Source organism: Erinaceus europaeus, chromosome 17 (assembly GCF_950295315.1).
Source record: "Erinaceus europaeus chromosome 17, mEriEur2.1, whole genome shotgun sequence".
Classification (NCBI taxonomy): domain Eukaryota; kingdom Metazoa; phylum Chordata; class Mammalia; order Eulipotyphla; family Erinaceidae; genus Erinaceus; species Erinaceus europaeus.
In genome coordinates, this window is record NC_080178.1 from 71259771 (window position 1) to 71278050 (window position 18280).

At 44.3% G+C, this 18280-nt stretch overlaps 1 protein-coding gene and 1 long non-coding RNA gene across 4 annotated transcripts in view; both read right to left on the reverse strand.

Moving 5' to 3' along the window:
- The window catches only part of NELL1 (neural EGFL like 1), a 572342-nt gene that overhangs the window by 20845 nt on the left and 533217 nt on the right, over window positions 1-18280 (reverse strand). The window lies entirely within an intron of this gene.
- Window positions 9528-18280, reverse strand: part of LOC132533899 (uncharacterized) — a 34223-nt gene continuing 25470 nt past the window's right edge. The window contains exon 2 of the long non-coding RNA XR_009545654.1: window positions 9528-9755. This is a non-coding gene — a long non-coding RNA (uncharacterized LOC132533899). The remainder of the gene's footprint in view (window positions 9756-18280) is intronic.

The following is an 18280-nucleotide window of genomic DNA, read 5'->3' on the forward strand; positions in this document are numbered from 1 at the left end:
GTGCGTGCTGAAGGTTCCGGGTTCAAACCCTGGAACCATCATATGTGAGAGCGCTGGTGGATCTCACTCATAAAACTTAAGTCCATTTTGAGAAGCAGTTACAGAAGCCAAACCTCTGACCTTCTGTGTCCCTTAGAGATCTTTGGTCCATACTCCCAGAGGGACAAAGAATCGACAAGCTTCCAATGGATGGGATGGGATATGGCACGCTGGTGGTGGGAACTGTATTGAAATAAAATGTTCCCCAATTCCACAATAGACAGCCAGGCGGGTCTGCTGTACCTGCATTTTGGCAAACCTAGGCAGCCCAGATTGGGCATGAAATATAACCAGTCCCCCTCATCCTTCATTTATATGTGTGCCTTGATGATTCATAATGTGACCAACCCATTGGCACATTTCCTTTGTACTTGAGCACACCTAATTGGTGCACCTTGTAACCAATCAAAATGTACCTTTTCCAAAACCACCCTGTAACCAATAGACACATGCAGTGCCCAGCTTGAAGGGTATATAAGCGGCTTTCCAAATCAGGCGAACAGTTTAGGGTGGCAGGAGGTCACTAGATTCTGCTGGCATAATAAAATATCTCCCTGCCCTCCATGCAGGGAGATATTTCGGCCTCAGACTAATCCTTAGGCTCTGAAACACCTTGGAGCTGTAACACTAGGAGAGGTACCACTCTCTGTAACAGTGTGAGTTATCCCACAATCTTGTCAATAATTATTGTCACCAATAATAAATTTTTTAAAAAAGTTGAAAAATAAGAAAACACAAAGCAGAACTTGAACTGGGTTTGGTGTATTGCACCAAAATAAAGGACTCTGGGGTGGGGGGAGGAGGGTTCAAGCCCTGGAACATGGTATCAGAGGACCTGGAGGGGCTTGAATTGTTATGTGGAAAACTGAGAAATGTTACACATGCACAAACTATTATATTTTAGTTTTTGTTGACTGTAAACCATTAATCCCCCCAATAAAAAAAATTAGTTGATTTTAAATTTAACCAACACAGTAATTAGTGGGCAGAGAGCAGGGTTTGGATCCTGAGGTTCCGGAGTCAATTCCTGGCACTACAGATGCTGATGTGGCACCCTGGGCTCTCTCCCCTGGGTGACATTAGTGAGAGAACCTTCCACAGTTGATAAACAATCGCTTGTGTGAATAATTGCAGCAAGAATTCTAGCAGATAACAATTCATTCTGCCTAAGCTATTATAGCTCATTCAGAGCATCTGGTTCATGAACAATTCCTCCTTTGAGAAATGGATATAATCTCAAAGAAATCTACAATGAGACATTAACTTTCACTTTTTTTGGGGGGGGGTCATTTCCACGACATCCTTAGCTCATCTGACCATACGTCACTTCTCACCAGACAAGCCTCTCATCTCCCTGACCATCTTTCTCTACTCTTGTTTCCCAACTAAAAGTATCACAATTTTAATTTATTTTCTATTTTTTTTTCATCCAGGATTATCGCCAGGGCTTGGTGCCTGCATTATAAATCCACTGCTCCTGGAGGCTATTTTTTCTTTTTTGTTGCTTTTTAAAAATTGTTATCATTATTGCTGTTGTTGTTGTCGGTTAGGACAGAGAGAAATCTAGAGAGGGGGAGAGAAAGATGGACACCTACAGACCTGCTTCACTGCCTGTGAAGTTACCCCCCCTGCAGGTGGAGAGCTGGGGATCCTTCAGCCGGTCCTTGGGCTTTGTGCCACGTGTGCTTAACCCGCTGCACTACCGCCTAGCCCCCTCGTTATTTCTCACTGAGTTAGTGCTATACAGTGGAGTCGCTGGACATGCGTACAGTTTTTCAACCAGGGCCCCAACTTTGTCTCCTTCCCCTCCCTCCCCAGAGTCCTCTGCTGTGATACCCTGCGACCAGACTGTTTCACTCTGTGTTCTCCCGACCCGTCATTTGGTATTCATCCTTCTCTTCAGAGCTTCTCACAAGTACTGGCTTTTCTTTTAAAGATTGCTTTTCCTGATTTGATTAAGCAGAGACAGGCCAGGGCATCCGTACAGCACAGGCAGTGGCGAGAGTCAGACTCAGGACCTCTTCTCTGTGAGCGCAGCTCTCCAGCCCTGAGTCACCTCTCCCAGGCTGCCTAAAGAGGCCATGACCTGTAAGGGTCAGGTACCCTCTCTGAAGCCATGGTTTCCATGTATCAACAGCTGGGCGCTTACTAGGCACAGCTCATACTGTATATCTTAAATCCCATTATTTTAGCTTCTCGGGCCCTCATTTATACCCCCTAAATTCCACACCTCCCTATAGTCTTCTGAAAATGAAAATGGAGGTGATGCTTCAAACAAGACCTACCTCCTCCATTCCGCACCACTCAACAGGAACTACCACTCAGTCGTCATTCGTATCCCAAAGCTCTCACTGCAATGCAGCTAGATGTCACGTCTCTACCATAGCCATGGTGAAATAAAATGTTCCACAATAGACAGACAGGCGGGTCCACCTTGCCCGCATTTCGGCAAACCATGGGGACTAGCAGTGTAACCAGTAATCTTTTTCTTTCAGGGAGTGTAGCCAGCCAAGGTGTATCGTTCATTTTGTATTCACTTGCACCTTGGCAGCCCTAACACAGAATGTAACCAAGTCCACCTCTTCCTTGGTTTTACATGTACTTTGATGACTCACAATGTGACTAATCTGCTCACACATTACCCTTGTACCAGAGCACACCTGATTGGTGCACCCTGTAACCAATCAAAACGTACCTTTCCCAAAACCACCCTGTAACCAATCAACACACACCGTGCCCGGCTTGAAGGGTATATAAGTGGCTTTCCAAATCATGGGGACAGTCTTGGGTCGCAGGAGTCCACTAGATTCCACCAGTGTAAAATAAAGTATCTCCCTCCCCTCTACGTGGTCTTGGCTTCCGACTGTCCTTTGGCTCTGATGCACCCTAGAGCTGAAAACACTGGAGCTGTAACAATGGGACGGTACTTGGACACTGTTCCCAATCCTCAATTCACTTTTCTCTGAGGGTAATTAAAATAGCTAGATGTCTATCAGGCACAGGTAACATAAACTGATACACAGATATGCCAACACATATGTACTCAGAAGAAGTCCTTATTTTCTTTTTTTAAAACATATATTTACATACACTGCTTGGTTGTTGAGATGTTAGAAACCCTAGCATCACTCTGGGATATCTGGTACAAAAGATCCAGATTTTCATCCGTAGCACTAGGACCATTATTGCGGCCTCTCTCACTTCAGTTCCATCTCTCTCTACTCCAGTGGCTTTTCATTCTGGGCAGAATAGAAACACCTGGAAAGCTTTATATTTTACTGGTGCCTAGGCCCAGGATGACTGCAACCTAATCGGCTTGGTGCAAAGTGAGAGCTAGAGCTTTGGCCCAACCAGGTGAAAAGCACCGTTCTAATGAGCTTGCTCAGGAAAGGTGTTCTAAGAAGAAAGCCTGCCCACATCACTCCTCTTCCTGCCATCTCTTAAGGTTCTCCGGTGTCTGTGAGAGAGAGCAGCCTCTAAGATCTATCAGGGCCTCGTACCTCCTAGCACTGCCAATGTTGCCTTTGGACTTAAGTCTGAAAGCAGTGAGTGATCTGAAAACTGGTCGTGCTGGGTTTTAGTGCATTGGAAAATGTTTTCTTTCTCCTTTCTTTCTTTTAGAATTTTTTTTCTTGCCATGTAGGCTTTTAAAAAATTATTACTATCTTTATTTATTTATTGGATAGAGACAGCCAGAAATTGAGATTGAAGGGGGAGATAGGGAGAGGGAAAGAGAGACACCTGCAGCACTGCTTCAGCACCTTTAGGTGGGAACTGGGGCTCAAACCTGCGGCCTTGTGCATTGTAACATGTGCGATCAACCGGGTGCACCACCACTTGGCCCCTCCTTCCATGTTTGTTTATTTCTTTATTATCTTATTTTGGGAGTTACTTTCGTCCAACTTCTTTCTACTCTTTTATTTTTTTTCTTTACATGGAATTGGCAGAGCGTGAATAATTGCTCAAGGTAAGACTTGCCCCTCCTGTAATGTCTTCACTTCAGCGCATTCTCTAAAATCGAATATTACTCACTCCTCAACACGACTAACACTGTGTTCACACTCTCAGTGCTTCGTGGCCTATGCTGTCCTTTCATGTCTCGAGACTGTAAGCCTGTTGAGGGCAGGAACTGGATCTTTTTCCTTTGTCTCCTCATTGTCGAGGACAACGTATTAATACATTGGATGTTCGATGAGGGGCAGGACATTTATATGAAACTACTATTATAAAACCCAATTTGTTGGGAGTCGGGCTATGGTAGTGCAGCGGGTTAAGCGCACACGGAACAAAGTGCAAGGACCGCCATAAGGATCCTGATTCGAGCCCCCCGCTCCCCACCTGCAGGGGAGTCGCTTCACAAGCAGTGAAGCAGGTCTGTAGGTGACTCTTTCTCTCCCCCTCTCTGTCTTCCCCTTTTCTCTCCATTTCTCTCTGTCCTATCCAACAACGATGATATCAATAACAGCAACAATAATAACTACAACAACAATGAAAAACAACAAGGGCAACAAAATGGAAAATAAATAAATATAAAAATATTTTTTAAAAAAACCAATTTGTCAAAATCAGGTCTCTGGGGGTGTGCAATAAGAATGAGGCAAATCCACGACCATCCCCAGCGGGAACAATGCTGGTTCTCACGTGGGGTGAACTAGGGTCTTGCTCAAAGTACACTAGATTAAACAATGGGAAAGCTATCGGGAGGGGATGGGATATGGAGTTCTGGTTGTGGAAACTGTGTGGCGCTGTACCCCTCTTATCCTAGGGTTTCTGTCAGTGTTCCCTTGTTATAAATAAAAATTAAAAAATAAATAACTGAAAAGGAAAACAAAGCAAACAAGAAATGAAGTACAGTAGAGCTAAGGAATCACCACTCTGAAAGAGGAAGGCATCTTACTTACATCCATTTCCTTTCAAATGTCTAAGGGGAAGGGGGCAACAGATCAACTAGCAGGCCACTCCAGAGATGATCTGCAAGTGTCATTTCACTGGACTGGCAAACACTAGCCGCAGAGGCACCGTCACCCATCTGAGGCCTTCTCTAAAACAGTCTCTGTGTGTTGCCCACCAGTCACCGGCTACAGCCAGCTCTTTAACCACGGGCTTCTTTTGCTTTGCAAAGTTGAAACAGGCGGGCAGTGTGCACCATCAGAGGAAGGTGCGATGCCTGGATTCACTCTTGCCCCTGCAGAATGAATGGACTTCTCGATGGAGTCCAAGACCGTAGAGCTTACAGAGCTCCACGTGACTGCTTTCCTCCTGACACAAAGATCTCATTCTGCTTCCATGCAGTTTAACAGATTTATGGAAAGCCAGATGTTAGCAATTATGGAAACTGACATTATTCATATTCTTGGTAATACAGACCTGTTTGCACTAAACCAACTTAATCTAGTCTACGTATCCCAAGGCATCTGAAGGGGAGCGGGCCCTATTTACATATTGCAACTGTTGTTCTGTGCTGAGCAAACACGAAGACATTCGCCCGAATAATCAGACAGGGCTCCGATTATGAAGCGGCTCTGAAACAAAGATCAGGCAGAATATTCCACGCCCAACTCTGCTATCATTCAGGCATACTTGGCTTTCTTTTTTTCTTTTATTTATTTATTCCCTTTCGTTGCCCTTGTTGTTTTATTGTTGTAGTTATTATTGATGTTGTTGTTGTTGGATAGGACAGAGAGAAATGGAGAGAGGAGGGGAAGACAGAGAGGGGGAGAGAAAGATAGACACCTGCAGACCTGCTTCACCGCCTGTGACGCGACTCCCCTGCAGGTGGGGAGCGGGGCTGCTCCTTACGGCGATCCCTGCGCTTTGCGCCACCTGCGCTTAACCTGCTGCGCTACCGCCCGACTCCCAGTTTTCCTTTTTTTCTTACTGAGAGTAATGGCTGCCTTTGGTTTCCTGTGTTTCTCTTTGTAGCTTCATTATTTAAATGTTCCATGCTCAGATGGAGCTTTTTTTTTTTTTAAATCAAATTCCACAGCTAAGCCCACACTAGGACTAATTTTCTTGCACTAACATTTTCACAGTTTCTGAACACTGGTGTTGGCTGTATTCTAAAGCACACTGGTTGGGTCTATTCAACTCAGTTGTGTTCTTTTAATTTGAGGCTCTCAGGTTATCTGGGCATTGACGAGAAATGTAGTGCAAGAATGTTTACACCAGCAGCGATCAAACCAACCCCAGACAGCTCCCTGAAGCATTCCCAGCCTTTTGCAATAACGGCTCTGCAGAAGGTTAACAGCCAATGTAATAGCTCTTGCTGCAGGAGCCCAAACTTCTGCAAGTTGAGTTCTGAGATCAAGGAAAAAAGACCCCCCCCCCCCAAATGGCCTAGCAGTTTAGGTTAAAGCAGTAAGCTTTTTCATTACCCCACGGCCCTCGTAGGACCCATCATGTCTTACTTTCAAGATGAAGATAGGTAAAATGTGTCAGGGGGAAAAAAAAAAACAAAAACAAACAGCAACACTGAACCTGAAGTTTAAATATCCAGCTATGTGTCCTGATGTGGAAATCCCTGCCAGGCAACAGCGGCTGAGAAACAAGCACAGAGCGTGGGGTGTTTACTGAGGAGATGGCAGAACACACATGCTTCCTACACGGGGAAGCAGGGTCGGTGCTTTCATGGGCCAGAGAGAATCACATGGGAAAATGTGTACACAAACAAAAGAAAGCAGAAGAAGAATCAATGGGTAGAGATAGCTGAGGTCTGATATGGCTTTTAAAAGTCAAAGCATACCCCCCCCCCCCAGGGTTATTACTGGGGCTTTGTACCTGCACTACGAATCCTCTGCTCCTGGAGGCCACTTTTTCCATTTTGTTGCCATTGTTGTTGTTATTGTTGTTGTTGGATAGGACAGAGAGAAATTGAGAGAATAGAGGAGACAGAGAGGGGAAGAGAAAGAGAGGCACCTGCATACCTGTTTCACTGCTTGTGAATCGAACCCCTCCCAGATGGAGAGCCAGGGGCTTGAACTGGCGTCCTTATGCAGGTCCTTGAGCTTCATACCATATGTGCTTAACCTGGTGTGCTACTGCTCGGCCCCACAAAACATACATTTTAATAAGAAATATCTGTTGGTCATCTTAGAGAATAGCCCATTAGGAAGGTGCCAGACATGCTTTGGAAATATCAGAAGAGATTCACAAGGTAAATACCTTACTTCATGTTACTCTAATATTACTACTTCATGTTCCTGCAGATACTCAAGTAACCTAATGTTCCTCCAGTGAAATATGCATTCAGCCTGAGCAGTTAAAGAAGGGACTAGAAAGCTGTCTGCTCTATCAGAAGGAAGAGCCAATCTCTTTCCCTTGTTCACTCTTGCATTGTCTTTACTCCTACCCCTAGTTTTGACCAACTTTTCCTTTTTTAAAATTTTATTCATTTAATTTTTTAAAATTATCTATGTATTGGCTAGAGACAGCCAGAAATCGAGAGAGTATGGGGAGATAGAGACAGAGAGATACCGGAAGCCCTGCTTCACCACTCGCAAAGCTTTCCCCCTACAGGTGGGGACCAGGGGCTTGAACCTGGGTCCTTGCACATTGTAGCCTGTGCGCTCAACCAGATGCGCCACAGCCCTGCTCCTCCCAACTTTCCTATGATGCTTTCCTCATAGTCCTCAGAGTGTGGTTTCTTCCCTCTCCAATGACTCTTCCCTTTTTCACAGAAACATATGAACTAGAACAATAACGAGCTAACTGGTCTTGAGCTGCTGTTATTGCTCCTGTTTCTATGTGCTTTCTCTCAGAATTCCTCTCATACCCCGGATTCCATTGGACCACTGAGGTTATACTGAAGCCTGCTCGCTCCGTCTGTCCTGAGCTCTTATTATGTCACGCACACACACTTTTGTCTGTTAACTAAGGACTGCCACTGGAATTGTGAATTCTCACAGATCTCTTCACATCATTAGCTGGCCAAATTCAGAAAGGCAGGGCCTGAAGGAGTAAACTGGTGTTAATTATGTAATTTTCAGATACCTCCTGAGCTATATACGTCATTGCATTGTATTCACAAGCTGTAAAAAAAAAAAAGGTATTTTTCTCGAGGTAGATTAAAAAATAAAAAATGCCTTCTGAGAGCTGGCAAGACGTCTGCTTTGTCAAATGCACACCCAGGCTCTGGGAGAGACTGGGGTATTGTATCTAGTCTTCTCTGTCACTCTTTATCTGAAACAGTCACCCAGGAGCTGTGAGGCACACAATTAAAAAGAAGAAAGAGAAGTAGAAGAAAAGAGTGCGTTTGTGCTAAGAACAGGAGTGTAGTAAAAGCAGAAGGTCTTGGAACTTTCTGACACGAACGGGTGATGCTTCTTTAACCTTTTTAACTAGTGACTCAACCTATTTAAAAATCAATACAGTTCCGACCAGTGAAGAGAATTAAAAAAAAAAATAACTATAAATATTGAAACAGTTGCTCTCTCCAGAGAAAATGTATGTCAGCACCAATATGGATGGCAATGACCTAATGCTTTTATTTCCCACTGAACGGATTCTAGGGAGAGTGGGTTATGCTGTAGCTGCAGTCAGCATCACCAAGTGTTACAGATGTTTTTTATTATATTATTTTTTATTACGGCGAGGGCTCTGTGCCTGCAGGACCAATCCACTGCTCCCGGTCGTCTTCTCTCTTTTCTCTACTTTACAGGATGGAGGGAACTGAGAGGAAGGGGAGAGACACCTGCAGCTCTGCTTCACCATTTGTGAAGCTTCCCCCTGCAGGTGGAGGGAGCAGGGGCTCGAACCTGAGTCCTTTGCTCGCTATGAGCACTTAGCCAGTGTGCCACTGCCCACCCAACACCCCAGAAATGCTTTTTTCTAATTACAAAGTGTCAAACACTGGGCCATTTCTGTTGCTTCATTTCTATTTGCACCATCTCTGACATCTGCCTTCAACTAAAGATACTTTCCCCCTGCACTCTTTTTTTAAAAAACTTTTTTTTTTTACCCACGTTTCTCATTTCTTTGTATATTTAGGTATGTATGTACTTTTCTTTCTTTTGTTAAAAATACTATTCTTTTTAAAAAAAATTTCTTCCCTTTTTTTGCCCTTGTTGTAGTTATTATTTATGCCATTGCTGTTGGATAGGACAGAGAAATGGAGAGAGGAGGGAAAGACAGAGAGGGGCAGAGAAAGATAGACATGCTCCACCGCTTGTGAAGCAACTCCCCTGCAGGTGTGAAGCTTAGGGCTCAAAGAACCCGGATCCTTAAGCAGATCCTTGCGCTTTGCGCCACCTGTGCTTAACCTGTTGCGCTACCACCCAACCCCCTTGTAGTCTTCTTCCTTAACAGCTGAAACGTTGTCATAGGCTCATAACTGTCCTTCTGATTCCTACAGCGCCTTTTACAATGTCTCTTTCTTACTGAGAAACACAGGCATTTATTAACTCTGAATCTAGTTGAGTTGTGATTTTAAAGCATAGGGAGGGGTGTTTTCTTTCTTTTTCTTAAAAAATATTTTATTTCTTTATTTTCTCTTTTGTTGTCCTTGTTGTTTTTCATTGTTGTTGTAGTTATTATTGTTATTGATGTTGTCATTGTTGGATAGGACAGAGAGAAATGGAGAGAGGAGGGGAAGACAGAGAGGGGCAGAGAAAGACAGACATCTGCAGACCTGCTTCACCGCCTGTGAAGCGACTCCCCTGCAGGTGGGGAGCCAGGGGCTCGAACCGGGATCCTTATGCCGACCTTGTGCTTTGCGCCACCTGCGCTTAACCCGCTGCGCTACCGCCCGACTCCCTAGGGGGTGTCTTCTAAGAAAGACCTTCATTCATTCCCAACGTGGTGGAATTGCTTTTCACTTTGACAGAGCTGAGTGTGTAATCCCAGTGTCTGAACTTGAGTGGTGACAGATGGAGTTGAGCAGGGGAACACAGATTGCACACCAGGAACACTCTTCTTCCCATGAAGCATGCTGCTTGAGCACCCATAGCAGGTGAAATGGCGGGTGGGGATAGGGCAGCTGTCTGCACTTCAGCCTAGGCAGTGAATATGCAGAGATTCCAATCAGGGTGAAAAGCTGAACTAACTCTTTTGACAAATAATTCTCTCAAGCAAGTTGTCCGATGAGGAAGAATCCCCCCTCCGCCACCTTCAACAGCAAAAGGGCCTTGGCACAGAGGTTAGTTAAACAGTAATTTCATGACTACTAGACCCATTCTGAAAGTTGCATAGAAATCAAAGCTCAGGGCAGGGTAGATAGCATAATGGTTATGCAAACGGACTCTCATGCCTGAGGCTCCAAAGTCCCAGGTTGAATCCCCCGCTCTACCAAAAGCCAGAGCTGAACAGTGCTCTGGTATTTCTGTGTTTCTCTCTCTCTGCGTCTCTCTCAAAAATAAAATAAAATATTTTTAAAAAGAAAGAAATCAAAGCTCATGGGGTGGGTGGTGGCTCACTGAGTTGAACGCACATATTACAATTTGCGTCCCCACCTGCAGGGGGAAAGCTTTGCAAGTGGTGAAGCAGGGCTGCAGGTGTCTCTCTTTCTCTCTCCTTATCTCCCCCTTTCCTCTCAATTTCTGCTTTCTCTAAAATGTTAAAAAAAAAAAAACACAACTTAAAAAAAAATCAAAGCTCAACAAACCTTGTCAAAGATAGGATTTTAACACCAGGCTTCAAAACACCAGGCTCAGGTGACAGCAGCTAAGAAATCAGAGACCTTTTATAGTTACTGTCTACTGTGTCTTTTGCTACTTTGTTTTCAGAGTTACTTCATTTTTAAGATTGTTTGTTTTATTTTAGGCTTACAATTTCCTAAATGTAATAAAATTTCTTTAAATTTTATTACATTGTGACACATAAAACTTCCAAGGAACACTTGAAATTCTTTCAAAAGTTTGCTAAAGGAAGTTACTGGCTAAGAAAAACAATGTGAATCACAGGGTGAGAAAAGAGTATTTTCCCAGAGGCCTAAGGAGCTTTAAATAGATCTTACTGTTATCTTCTGGCATCTTGGCTTAGCTGGTTTTATGACAGTTGACTGCAGAGAAATTGATTTGGCCACCTTCTATTTTGAAAGGACATTTTTTAGGACAGGTGGAGGAAGTTTTTGTGGGAATCAAGGGAATTATGAAGCTAGGAGAAGACATTCGTCTACGGCGCTCTAGATTTTGTGAGACCATTTTCTGCTTGTTTTGAATTTGTGTTTCTACCCTAAGGAAGGTTAAACAGCACAGGGCAGGCATCATAAGTTGGTTTCTAGGGTCAAGCAAAGAAAGACATGGGCAAAGATTTTCTCTGGACTGAATACCAGATGCTTCCCTACAGCCGCCTCCTGCTCCAATGGGCCTCAGTGTCGACAGATAAAAATTGTAGTCTCTCAACAGAAATGATTTTGTCTAGCTCATCCCTCTCCACAAAAAAGAAAAAAAAATCTGAACAAATAACAGAGTAGTTCCTAACGGATCAAGGCAGTTCCCCAATGGAGAAGACAAGAGTCCCCTCTTCAGTTTCTGCCTTGGAAAGCCAGAGGCTGCCCAAGAATATTTTTTTTTCGAATGGCACCTAAGCTATTTATAATAACAGGAGCCTATGTTCAATAAAAGCCAGTTAACAAAATCCAAACACAATTCACATGGACTACCACCCCCTTCCTGTTTTTCCTACCTTCACTCCCTTCTCTCTTTCTGTTCTTTTTATTTTCTTTCCTTCCTTCCTTCCTTCCTTCCTTCCTTCCTTCCTTCCTTCCTTCCTTCCCTCTCTTTCTTCCTCTCTTTCTCTTCCTTTCTCTCTCTACCTTTCTCTGAAATATACTTTCCTAACTTCTCTCATGTGCCTGAGACATTCAGCATACGGACTAACTCAGATCAAACCTTTCCAACCCATGCTTTTTGAACAAGAAAATTAGGGTTTTATGTTGACCGAGCTTCATTGGCTCTGAATACAAATGTGAAATTCCTTGCTTATAGGCATACACTAAATACTTCACTTCACAGAAACACAAGTACCTTCTGATTGAAATGAACAACTCAGTGTGTGTTTCCAAGAGGCTGCTGACCTGCAAGTGGCTACAACAGTTCTGATTCTAAAACATTCAGCATTCAAGCGAGACATTTCTGTACTGGAACAAATACTTCTGTCGTGTTGGAAGGGGCAGTGAGCTGAAAGCTGCATGGAATTCAATTCCAAGGAGTGTTCAGAACCAGAAATGGAAGGCCTGCCCTTGGGTCTCCCCGGAAACTAAACTGGACATCTCCAGATGGGGGAACACTGAGTTACTTGATCAGAATGTTCACTGGAGATGCCAAGATGCCCTCCACACTGTTGGGTCAGCATCACTGTCAGATCCCAGTAAAGACTATGGTTCTAATTCCTCTAGACATTCACACATGGAGGGGCCGGGTGGTGGTGCACCAGGTTAACTGCACCTAGTGCTCAGCATAAGAACTCGCTCAAGGATCCTGGTTCTAGCCTCTGCTTCCCCATCCGCAGGGGGTGCTTCACAAGTAGGTCTGCAGGTCTCTCTCTCTCCCTCCTTGTCACCACTTCTCAATTTCTCTCTGTTGTATCCAATAAAATGGGGGGGGGGGGGGAAATGGCCTCCAGGAGCAGTGGATTTGTAGTGCCAGCACTGAGCCCCAGTGATAACCCTGGAGGCAAAAAGAAAAAGAAAGAAAAGAACATATGGGGAGTCGGGCGGTGGCATAGTGGGTAAAGCGCACGTGGCACAAAGCACAAGGACCGCCATAACGATCCCGGTTCAAGCCCCCGACTCCCCACCTGCAGGGGAGTCACTTCACAGGCGGTGAAGCAGGTCTGCAGGTGTCTCTTTCTCTCTCTTTCTCTGTCTTCTCCTCCCCTCTCCATTTCTCTCTGTCCTATCCAACAACGGCAACATCAATAACAACAATAATACCTACAGCAATAAAACAACAGGGCAACAAAAGGGAAATAAATAAATAAACAAACATATAGAAAACCACATATGGGTACACACACAGACCACTTTGAAGGCTTTCAAAATGATTCCCGAGAGAGTGAGTCTCAAATTTAGAAGGATAATAGAATCAAATAAGGAGCTGGGGAGAAGGAGAATTTCTTTTTTATAATTAGTCGCAGCTGCTCAGGCCTGATTTGGTTTCCATCTCATTTTCAGATTGAGTAAGAAAGAGAGATACCACAGTGAAGTCCCCTTGTGGTGAGGAGGGACTCACGCCTGAATCCTGCACATGGCAAAAGACACACCGCCCAGGTGAGCTATCCTACTCGCTCAACTTTTAAGTGTTTATTTTACGTTATGAAAGAGAGGAGAGTGCCTACTCAGCTCTGGGCATATTGTGCTGGGGCTCCAAGTCAGGGGCCCAGGTATACAAAGCTTGTGCCCTAACTGGACTCCTCTCTCCAGGACAGTAGAGGTCCTTAAATAAAACACTGGGCCTGGTCCTCCATTTTCTTCTTTCAGAAGTCTGAGGTGGGTTACAGAATTGTCATTTCTACAAGTCCCCAAATGCTGCTGTTCTGCAGTTTGCTTTCCATACACTCTGCTTAAGTTACCTAAAACTGGTTCAGAGACAGTTGTATCTTAGGAATATCTTACCTGTTCCACTGTGAATGTCAGCTGTTTAGGAGAAAGTAAATATACTTAAAGCCCGGCAAAGTCACTCACCTGGATGGCGGTCATGCCTGCAACCCAGAGTCAAGTCTCATCCTAAGCACATGTGAGAAAGCCTCAGGGCTGTGGCGTCACTCCAGAGTGGTGAAGTCCTCATGACCACAAACACCACAACTAATTTAAAACTGGTGACATATTCCAGTGCATTCAGGGGGCCATTGCTTTTGCCACAGCAGACTTCCTGTCTGGGGTCACCCAGAACCTCTCTCACATCACTAACCACAGTGAAGAGAAACAGCAACAGTAAAACAAAGGATCAGCAAAGTTGGACGTGCTGCTCTCACCTAGAGACAGGTGAAGAGGGAGATGACAGCTTTAAATAAGGAGGTTGACTAGTTGGATTTCTTAGACTTTTACAGGCCTCTCCAGACCCCAGAAGCCAACTAAAAGAAAAAAAAAAGTTTTCTAGTGTTCCTGGAGCATCTGTGATGTCACACGAGCATGGACAGACTTAAGATTAGCATCAACTAAGGTATCCTTTCATATCATGCACTAAGCGATGAAAGTAGAAACCAGCCACAAAAAATAATACTGGAAAAAGTTCAATCATGTAATACACAACAGTGTGCAGTGGAGCATGCTGGGGATAAAAAAACAATGGGAGTAGTAGTTGAGAAAATCAAAGATAAACTTAAGAAATCCCAGAAGCATAAGCACCTACAGCACACAAAAAGTGCACAGCAATATAGACTCACACCGGATGGAATGAGAAGAATAAATTGGACCCAAAGTCAAGAGAGGGAAGAAGGAGGGAGTTTAAAATCACAACAATTTAATTACACTTAGTACTGGCTTTTCAAAAGCATACACAAAACTGACAAGCCCTGGTTAGACTGACCAGGGTCTAAGAGTGCCAGGCGGGCCAGGGCAGACACTGCAAGGTGTGGTACAGACACACGAAGACACAGAAAAGACTAGTGCAGGCATTATGCCACTAGAAGAAAATAAATACAATCTTAAAATCATACAAGTTCCCCCAATGCACAGCCATATGGAAATATCAAACCTGATCAAACTGAGGAGATTGCAACTCTAATTAAAAGCTATCCACTCCCCCTAAAAAGTCCCCCAACAAGAGGACTAGCAGTAAACTTTCAAAGATGACCTAGTACTTTTACATTGCAAGATCTTCCAAAAATTGAAGAAAAGAAATGCTCTCAAAGATTTTTTTTAGGAGGCCAATATTATCCTTATAGCAGACGCAGACAGAAACACAGCAAAGAGACAAGTGCAGGCCAATCTCCCATCTGAATGTAGACTCAAAGATACTTTACAAAGTCTTAGCAAATAAAATCCAGACTTAGGAAAGTTCAATGCTGTTCAGTGCTGACTCTTCAAAAAACATAAACGTATGCATTGAAACGATTATATGTCGTGACCAAAAGTGATTCATTCCAGGATACAAGTCTGGTTCAATATCTGTGAATCAATTAACGCAAGACAACACATCATCGAAAGTTGGGGTAACGGGATTGTGTCAACCGATGGAGCTGAAGCTCCAGACCAGCTGTAACATCTGCTCGGCAAGAATTCTGAATAAGATGTAGGCAGAAAGGGGCCATCTCAACAGAAGACATAATGACAAGCCTGCAAAAGAACTGTTTCCCTCTGAAATCAAGACAAGAACGCTCTCACCCACTACACCACACCCCCTCCAGCTCCATATGCGCTCTGTGTTCACCTGTACTGACAGTCCGACTGATGCCAACTAGGCCAAAAATGAGCAAATGGGATAGAAACTGAAAAAGGAAACTCACTACTTGCTTACTTATATGACATAGTCGTATACACGAAACTGTGTAGATTATTCTAAAGCTCATAGAAACAAGAAGCAAGTGTAGTCAAGTAGAAGGCTACACAGCCAATAAATAGACACTGGCTGCAAGCGGTCGACTAGACATGCGACTGTGCTCTTCATTCTTAGACAGTCCAATCACATCAAAAAGAACCCTCTACGTAGGGAGAGATCTTTCAGGGGGGAACGTTCCTATCTGGAGGGGAAGTCTCTGGCAAAGTAGATGCAACATTAAGTCCAGAAAAGTGTCTCTTCCTTTATTGTTTAAAGACCTCAACAGTCCGATGCAAAAGAGGAAAACTGAATCTTCACTGCCCATCAATCACTATTAGCTCAGAATGGGTGGAGCGCTTGGCTGTCTGACACCAAAGCACTAAGTACACTGAAGAAGACACAGGCAAAACTCTCTGACTTGCATTCAGAGGTATCGTCAAGGACTCAACTCCAGAATTACAGACGACAGAATTAGCCCAAACTTAACTACATTCACTCAGAAAGGACGCTGTCATTAAATCAGAAAGCTCTGCTCTACGGGAGAAATATCTGTTCAACATCTGACATACAGCTAATAAGCAATACATATAGAGCTCTCAAAACTCAACAACAGGGTTTGATTACAATAAAATAGAGATGACTAACTGGCAAATAAAGAAAATCATTCAACATCACTGGTCATCAGAAAAATGCAAATCAGGACAACATTTTGAGGGGTCAGGTGGGGGCGCACCTGGCTGGGTGCACACGTTGTAACGCGCAAGGACCTGGGTCTGAGCCCCCGGTCCCCACCTGCAGGGGGGGAGCTCTGCGAGTGCTGAAGCCGTGTGGCAGGGGTCTCTCTCTCCCTCTATCACCCCCTTTCCTCTCAATATCTGACTGTCTCTATCCAGTAAATAAATAAAGGTAATAAAAAAATGAAACAAGCCGACATTTCAGTATCAGCTCACACCTGTAAGAATGACCTGTACTTAAAAAACGAAAAAGCCGGGAAACAACTGCTAATGAGGGTGCGAGAAACAGGAGCCCTTGTACACTGCTGGTGGAGATGTAACATGGGGGCCTGGCGCGGTACAGCGGGTCAAGTGCACATGGCAGGAAGCGCACAGACCAGCATCAGGATCCCAGTTTGAGCTCCTGGCTCCCAGCCTGCAGGGGAGTCGTTTCACAGGCGGTGAAGCAGGTCTGCAGGTGTCTGTCTTTCTCTCCCCTCCTCTCTGTCTTCCCCTCCTCTCTCCAATTCTCTCTGTCCTATCCAGCAACAATGTCATAAATAACAGCAACAATGATGATAAACAGCAAGGGCATCAAAACGGAAACAAATTAAAAAAATAAATGTAATTAAAAAATTTTTTTTATTAGGGGCCAGGCGGTGGCGCAGTGGGGTAAGCACACATGGTGCAAAGTGCAAGGACTGGCATAAGGATCCCAGTTTGAGCCCCGGCTCCCCACCTGCAGGGGAGTCATTTTACAGGCAGTGAAGCAGGTCTGCAGGTGTCTGTCTTTCTCTCCCCCTCTCTCCATCCTATCCAACAACAACGACAAGGGCAACAAAAAGGAAAAAAAATAAAGCTTACAATTTTTTTTTATTATCTTTATTTACTGGATACAGACAGCCAGAAATCAAGAGGGAAGGGGAAATAGAGAGGAAGAGAGAAACCTACAGCCCTGCATCACCATTCATGAAGCTTTCCCCCTGTAGATGGGGGCTGGGGACTCAAACCTGGGTCCTTGTGCATTGTAATATGTGCACTCAACCAGGTATGCAACCACACGGCCCCTAGAAATATAAATTTATCCAGCCTCTATGAAACAGAATAGAGATTTCTCAAAACACACACACACACACACACACACACACACACACAAAACATTATCATTAATCTACCATATGGTCCAGAAGTCCCATTTCTAGACATTTATCCAAAGATGACAAAAGCATTAACTTGAAGTTCTCTGCAGCACTACTGACAGTAACCAAGATCCGGAAACACCAAAGAGCTTAAAACAGATGAGTGAGTAAAGGTGTGGGAAGTCTACATGGTGGGATCCACAGCCTTGTCAAACAGGTCTTATACTGCAGCACGGATGGGGTCTAGCAGAGGACTGAACTAAGCAACGTAAATCAGGGGAAGGCCTATCAATCCTTTCCAGGTGTTACCCAGCTGTTACTCCAGCCCTTACCAGGGTCACAACCTTCCGAGAAGGCCTTGATCTCAGCTCTCACCCAGTTTCGATTTCTGTCCTCAGGCCTCCCAGTGAGCCTGCTCACACAATACGCAATTGTCCTCAAGTGCCTTCAGAACACACCCTGTTGTCTCAATTCCCAGCATCTACGTACAGACTGCTTTGCAGTTGCTACTGCCAGAGATCACATTTCCAGGTCTGATCATGTGGGAGGATGAACAACCTCTCAGAGAGCATTATTATTATTATTCTGAGACTGGGTTGTACTGGCAATATAAAAATGAGAAATATCCAAAGGATTAATATGAACGGTGTGGAGCTGTACCCGGTATCTTGCAATTTTGTAAATCAATATGAAATAACTAATAAGAATTAAAATGAGGGGGTCAGGCATTAGCGCAGTGGGATAAGCGCAGGTGGTGCAAAGCATAAGGACCAAAGTAAGGATCCCGGTTCGAGCCCCCGGCTTACCACCTGCAGGGGAATTGCTTTACAGGCGTTGAAGCAGGTCTGCAGGTGTCTGTCTTTCTCTCCCCCTCTCTGTCTTCCCCTCCTCTCTCCATTTCTCTCTATCCTATCCAAAACCAAATGGCATCAACAACAATAATAACTAACAACAAGGGCAACAAAAGGGGGAAAAA